The sequence below is a fragment of the Agelaius phoeniceus genome, chromosome 9 (assembly GCF_051311805.1).
Source record: "Agelaius phoeniceus isolate bAgePho1 chromosome 9, bAgePho1.hap1, whole genome shotgun sequence".
NCBI lineage: Eukaryota > Metazoa > Chordata > Aves > Passeriformes > Icteridae > Agelaius > Agelaius phoeniceus.
This window is the reverse complement of record NC_135273.1, coordinates 8,998,732-9,005,934: the sequence shown is the minus strand read 5'-3', so window position 1 is coordinate 9,005,934 and position 7,203 is coordinate 8,998,732. Positions and strand designations below refer to the sequence as shown.

General features: G+C 42.8%; 1 protein-coding gene across 4 annotated transcripts in view; it reads left to right on the top strand.

Annotated features, from left to right (window-relative positions):
- The window catches only part of VTI1A (vesicle transport through interaction with t-SNAREs 1A), a 267,012-nt gene extending 261,124 nt beyond the window's left edge, over window positions 1-5,888 (top strand). For all 4 annotated transcript variants that reach the window (XM_054637479.2, XM_054637482.2, XM_054637478.2 and 1 more), the window contains one exon: window positions 1-5,888. This exon is cut by the window's left edge and continues 5,485 nt beyond it. The gene's annotated coding sequence lies outside the window, so the exon portion shown is untranslated.
- The last annotated feature ends 1,315 nt before the right edge of the window (window positions 5,889-7,203 follow it).

Below are 7,203 nucleotides of genomic sequence, written 5' to 3'. Positions count from 1 at the left end.
CTCCTGGCTGGAAAACCTGCTTGGGAGACTCTTGTGCACAAGTACAAGTAAAATGGTGTCTGCAGTTGGAGAGGCACCCCAGGGTGAATTTGGGAATAGTCTGCTTTTCCCAAGGAAACAATAATTTGGCAAAAAAACTCTAGATAACCTACAAATGCTGCTTTATTCTGTGAGGTAGGCTAAGTGTGAGGAGCTGTGTCACCCATAGCTGGTATCTCTCCACCACCCAGGCACTGTGGTGTTTTGGGGAACAGCTGCAGATTTATCCTGGAGTTATGGCAGTGCAGCCTGGGTGTTCCCTTGTTATTTTGGCTTTATCACAAGAAGAGATACCGGGTGATGGTGGCATAACCAATGAAGGATGTGGACTCTGCAAGGCAGTGTCAGTTTTCTCACAAGGCTGGTGCTTGTTCATTGATGGGTTGTTCAGGAGCATGCAAAGTGAAGGCATTCCCTGGATGTCTGTCCTGCCAGAAAGCAGTGTTGGAAAGTGGAAGTTTTACACATTTTCAAGGGCCTTAAGTGGTTCTGAGCCATTAAACTCTGTACAGAAAAGGGGCTGTCCCTGCTGTCCTGTGGCCAGAGAGGTCTGGAGCAGGCTGCCAAGCCTGCATTGCCAGCGTTATGGTGCATGCATCCTGCTGGCTGCCATGTTGTGACTGCTCTCCTGGACCAAACCCAAAGAAAACCTTCCACTGCTGCTTCTTTGTTCAGTTGCTTTCTCCGTTCAGACCCATGACCTTGTCCGGTCAGCACTGTCCCCAGTGAACATGATTGCTGCTTCTGTGGATTTAATGAACTTTCCAGCTCTCTTCTGTAGCCAGCCACATAACACTGCTTGTTGCCTGAGCTGCATGTCCTGCCTGTATGTATTTGTCTGTACATACTCCTTTTGTTGATACTGCTTGCAGGAGTTGCAGCCAGGCATGCCTTCCAAGGAAGCAAAAAAATACCCTGTGAGTTTACCACACCACTAGAAAACTTGCTTTTAAATAAAAAATAATATTTAATCTTCTCTTCCTAGAAGAAACAGGCTTATGTCTTTGCTCTGTCTCATTTGATGAATTTGTCTTCCTATCTCCTGCCAAGTTGGAGCCTTTGACCAAACTCAGCCAAATGTAATAGGAGAGCAGAGCTCTCAAAAATTTCTTTCGGTTTCAGGAAATCAGCAGCCAAGAGGAAAGATGTCCTCACTGGCATCCTCACCAAGAGAGGCTGCAGCGTGACATCCACCCAAATTGGACACTACCTAGGAGGAAGAAATTATAAATGCCTCTCTCCCCAGGAAAAGCTCACATCCCATTTAGATACTAGAGAATCCAACCCTGAGGAAACAAGGCCTCATTAGTGTCATTGCTGGAGGAACTACTTAATTAAAGGACAACAGAGTTGAGAGCATTGTTATTGTAAGCCTTTGTTCCTTACACCTGGTCATTTCCATTGATGTAAAATGTCATCTTTCTGATCTGGTAGCATTTGCACCCACTTTAGACAAGTATTCCTGGCCAGCTGAGGAGGTGCAGAGCAGGGAAGAATCAGACCTTATTACCGAGGTAATTATAGCCTCACCTACCCATCAGGCGAAGGGTGTACACCTCTATTAGCCAGGGCTCCCACAAAGAGAACAAAGGCTGGCTGGAAAGTGGGAGCCACCCAGGGAGCATCCCTGTGTCCAGCTACAGCACTCTGGGGCAGCAGACCTGCTGGGGAGGTCATGACCACAGGCTCCCTCCTTTCCTGTCTCCTGCCTGCTTTCCTGGCGTTAAATCCAACTTGCCTCAGCAATACTGGGGAAGGCCATGAGATGGGGAGACTAAAACAGGGAACATCACTGAGGAAATCAGCTCTCAGTTAAAATGCTAAAGGAGGTAGGGGGTGGCTTTCAAAGCTTGTCTTAGCAACTAGCCTAATTCTATTTTCAAAAGCCACTGTTGAGTGCTTTTGAAAATTTCATCCTAGATGCTTGGCTCAAAGACCTTAACCAAAGATTTTTTTTTTTCTCTGCTATATGAAAGCTAAATATAAACCAACATTATTGAACAAAAACCTAACAAAACCCCTGTTGCAGGTCTAGAAAAATCTTTACTCAGAAAATCAAATTATTAGAGATCAGCATCTGAAGTGTCCTTCAGTCTTGGATGCTTCTTGCTTTGTGTAAACAGTTTGGCATACAAAAAAATATATTTCTAACAGCAAACATTTGCTTTCTGTTCTTTTTGACGTTTCCTATTTGCCTTTTGTTCTCCTGCCCTCAGAAAATCAAGACCTGAGTGTCTCCAGATGAGCAGCTGAAGTTGCATTAGAACACGTGGATCAGTCTATTTTACCCATTCAAGTAGGTGCATATGTGTCTCTGCTGTTTGAGCAGCATCTTAATGACTTTTCCGCTGATTGCCCCTGGACCACAGGCAAGTAATAAAGCTGGCCTGTGCCTCAGTTTACCCACCACAATTTCATTAATGCTAACCTACCTCACGAGGTGGTGTAATGTTTAATATATAATGTGCTCTGTAATCCCTGGATTAAATGTATTATGTAAGTGAAAAGCACCCATTTGATGTGTATGTAAATGCTGCAGTATTATAGGTAGGAGGGTCATTTGGGTGCAAGTGTAATACAAGCGCTGGCAAAAGGCAAAAGGGATTCCATTGTATTGACTTATTTTTAAAGAGCTTTTTATTTACTGAAATGCTCTGGACACCCAGAAAGAGAGACATTCCTCACTAAGCAGCTCTGCTGTTTCATCTGTCTTGGAGTGCTTTGATAAATGGATTGAAACTTGTCAGCTTTTCCTGTAGTTTCTGAGATTCCCTCTGGAAACTGTGTTGAAATGTTATTATTGTAACTTCTTAGAGCACTGCTTAATGAATTGTAACAGATATCCCTGCGAGTCCCGCGGATGCTGTGAGGACTGCACTTCCTCTCCCTCTCGCCGCAGGAGCAAACCAGTGCCACACAAACACATGGCACAGAGTGCACATCACCAGCCACCACAAGCAGCTGGTCTGTCACAGGGACAGCATTTCTCACCTTCATAAGGCTTCAGCCCTGGCCATGTGTCCTGGCTGCGTGGTCAGCAGGGCTCCAGGGATGTAGGACATAGCCGGGTATCACTTGGGTTAAAGATTGATTTGATCTTTTAAGAGCCCTAAGGAGGACAATGAACTCGTGTGGGGTTAGATCAGTGTTGGTTATTTCCTCTGCCTCTAGGATGAGGTGTTTTGAATTTCACACAGTGCCTGAGCTGTCCTGCAGCTGGGACTGGTGACTTGGGTGCTGTTGGACAATCCGAACTCAAACTACCCACAGGTGTCACCTGCCCTCAGAGCAGCTCTTTCTTTCTCAGGCAGACAATGGTTATGTGATTTTACCACATGGGCACATGAGATGGATGGAGCAGGGTGTGGCACCTCTTCTAAAGCACAGGACTGAGCCAGAAGATGTGCTTGAGGAAATCTGCAGAGGGGGTGGTCAGAGGTGCCTGACAGGGATATGTCTATTGTGTGGAACTAGAGGGAAGAAAGAAGTTAACCATCTTGGGGTCAGCTTGGACTCCAGTAATGTTCTACCTTGTTGTGTCCCACAGTGGAGCAATGGGATGTAATGGTGACCTCTTTATTTCCTACTTCCAACCTATTCAAAGGAATCTTTTTCCTCCTCTGCTCTCTCTGGAGGGGTGGTGTGACCCCTGATACACTTGGTTTGGCAGCTTGGTTGTGCTATATAGGCTTGAAGATCCTTGTCCTGATGCAAGGGTCACTTGAGAGTTTAGAATTTTTTTATGTTTTTCCTTTTTTTTTTTTTTAACCTTTTCACTAGGTTTCAGTTGCCCTTGTTTTTTGTAAGAATACAAAACTGAGCTGTTGATATTCAGGTTGCCATGAGGTGTGACATGGCCAAACACGCACACCCCATGGCATCACAGCTGTACCCCTTGCCCTGCATGGCTTGCTCACAGTAGACAGTGCTACCCATCTCCATCATAATTTTCTCCTGAAAAATAAGTGTGTGCCTTCCCCTTGCCTCCAAATATGAAGGTGGGTCATCCTGAGTGAGGTCTTCAGGAAGAGAGGAGGGAAATTTTGAAGGAGGTCGTGGCCCGCGTGGTGTAGGATCAGAACTATGAGGTGACTGGTTATAGGTCACCTCTCCTCAGCAAGGCCTCAGAGGTGCCTCCATGGCCCTCAGCACTTTGAAGCCATCTTTGATTGTTGACAGCCTTTTATTTCACTTTTTATTAACATTTTACATATTAAAATTTGTGTAGGCAGCCAGAAGAGAGCAGCATCTACACAATACTGGATGCAATGGAGAGGATTAGGAATCAGTGGCTCAGTTCTTAGGGACCTGAACTGGGGGGCTGTGGGGTAGTAAAATGTCCTTTCTTTACACTACATTTTAAAGGTACTTCCACTTTCTTTCTGTGTGTCGTCACTAAAATACAATCTATGTCCAATACTGACTTGTGGTCTCAGCTGGTAGTTTCAAAAAATTAAATATAACCAGGGTTACCCTGGAGTTTTTGCTGAGCTGTTCACATTTGCTTTTAAAGCTTCTTCCCTCTTCTCAACCAGACCAAACCTCTTAGTTCCCATACCTAGATACAGTGACACCAAAGTAAGAAATTATTTTCAAAATAGCAACTAGTGAATTGGGATTTTTCAGTCACCCTTGCATGAAATTCCTCCAGTATTTTTATTCACAAAAGGAATGTTCTGGGAAGCCAACCTGCTAAAGTTGCTTCTGTTTATTCCTTCCAAAGTGAAATTATCCATGTCCTCTTTTCCCCCATGAGATCCTGGAGGAAACTGTCTGCACACACACATTGACACATCTTTGGTGCATTCCACACGAGCCAGTGAAATTACACCAGAAATATTAATTTAGCCCACACAGTGTGTGCACGCTGTGCTGTCCATACAGGACATACACAGACACACCCTGGCAAACCCTCCCATTTAAATTTCAGAATAAGACATTCAAGACTATGTATTTCCCTTCCTGACTGTGTTCTGTACACTTTTCTCAAAAAAAAAAGGGTATTCTGTGAATTGTACCACTTTGCAAAAATATTTGACTTGGGTTTATTTGTTTTGAATATTGAGGTTTTTGAAATCTCAGTAATTGTCATGATTGCTGTGTGTAATAGAAATTAGAAGGAAGTCTGTGTTTTGGCTTTGAAGCTACGTACTTCTAAGAGTGCATTTTTTTAAGTCTTCTTTTTAAGGTGCTTCTTCGTGCCCCAGCTAAACTTTCCCCAGATTACGTGTTAGCTATCATAGCTGTTCTATAGTTAGATTTTAATCAGCCTCCGTACACAGTAATGTTAAACACTGAAAGAGATACTAATTAATCGCCTTTCTGTATGTAACAGAGAGATAAATATCCATCCCAGAGGAATTGTAATTTCATGGTTTCTAATGATGGTTAGATTACATTATCTGGATCACTTAGGCTGTGGGTGTCATAAAAAATGCTCAAAGTCATTTATATTCAGTTTAATTTTTTTTTTAACTTTGTAAGCCTGAGAAAATAATGCGATGTTAGCAAGTCTGTTTCATATTTTAGTTAAATATACCTTTGTTGCACTGACTGAATGGATTCAGATGACAGTGACAAACTCAGTTCTTTTCTATTTAACATGCACCTTCTGCAATCAAATTAACAATGTACAAATCTTCATCGGGCTGCTGCAGAAGAGTCTGTTGAATTCCTCAGTGTTGTTGAGCTTTTGGGAGAGCTTTTCTTTTTGGATGTCCATTAGGAATGAGTGTTTTCTACTAATTCTTGTATGTTCTGTAAAGTCTCAGTTGTTTGTCTTGAACCAGGAATTAACTGGACTTTTGGGTTGTATCAGGCTGTGGCTCAAATAAAATAATAAAATCCAAGAGCAGTGTGAAGCTCTCTCTCTTTTCCCCTTCCCACTTCTAAGTAATTGGAATCCATGCACGATTTGGGCTCCTGGAGATCTGCATCCACGTCACACTAAAATTCGGTAGCCACAAGAATATTAAAAAAAAAAAAATCCTACTCCATGTGTACATTGTAATAGCTAATAGTTGCATATTTTGAAATTCTGCTCATTCATATTTAAAAGGCTGAGTCTTCTTTGAACTGCTGTGTTGGAGGGGGAAGTTAATTGTTTCTGAATGAGGATGATACTGCCTTTCCATATCAATTATGTGTGCTGCTGCGAATTATCAATAATCCTCACTCCCAAACTCCGCCGGCCGTGGTTCCGCACCAGGCGCGTGCGCTCGCGTGGAGTCGCCCGGGCTCCGGGGCTGCAGCCCCTCCCTGCATCCGCTGGGAGCCACACGTGGGAGGGAACCCCAGAGGAGCAAGGTGAGAGAAAGAAATGCACTATTTCCAAGAGAGAGTTTGTCACCAGTTAGCTAAAATTGCTTCTGAAGTTTTGCTGGAAACTGTTTTACATGTCTGACTCGGTGACGAAGGAACTGTACTGTCTTAATAGAGAACTCCAGAACTTCAGAAGGGTTTCTCCTTGTTTGAATGCACAGCACAATGAATTTGTACCCACAGAGCATTCACCACTTACATTTCAAAACCTACAGCACACTAAACGTGAAACTTTTGTTCAAATTTCAAGGATTTTGACAGCCCAAGTGAATAGACACTGCCTATTGATTTTTCCCTTACAATGACTCTTGGATAACCTATTTTCTCATTTATTTTTAACGACAGCTCATGAGATTTTACAGCAATTCTGCCCAACCTCCTAATATCAAAATCCCTCCTTGACCCTGAAAATTGTAATTCTGCTATAGATCACAGCTGCTGAATATTACCTTTTACTAAGCTGGTTAAATAAAATATGTCCAAATCACTAGATCCCACAGGCCATGACTGCAATTCTAATTATACAGGGTCTGTATTTCTGCTCTACAATACAGAAAAGCACAGCTTTCTCTGAGTCCACACCAAAGTGTGGGAATCCAGAATATTGGTTCTAGTTTTGAATTTAAAAAAAAAAAAAAAGGAAAAGTTACACTGCTCTTCAATGATTTTCCTGTAAAACTTTTACAAGGGAACCAAACCCTTTTGATGTGTTCCATACAATAAAATGCTGTGTAAGTCTGGAGGACAGAAGCATGTGGCGAGAATTTTCTTGTGTCTGGGGGATGGGTGTATTTGATGTGTACCCATTTCAAAATGAAAAAAAAAAGTCTCACACTACTCTTA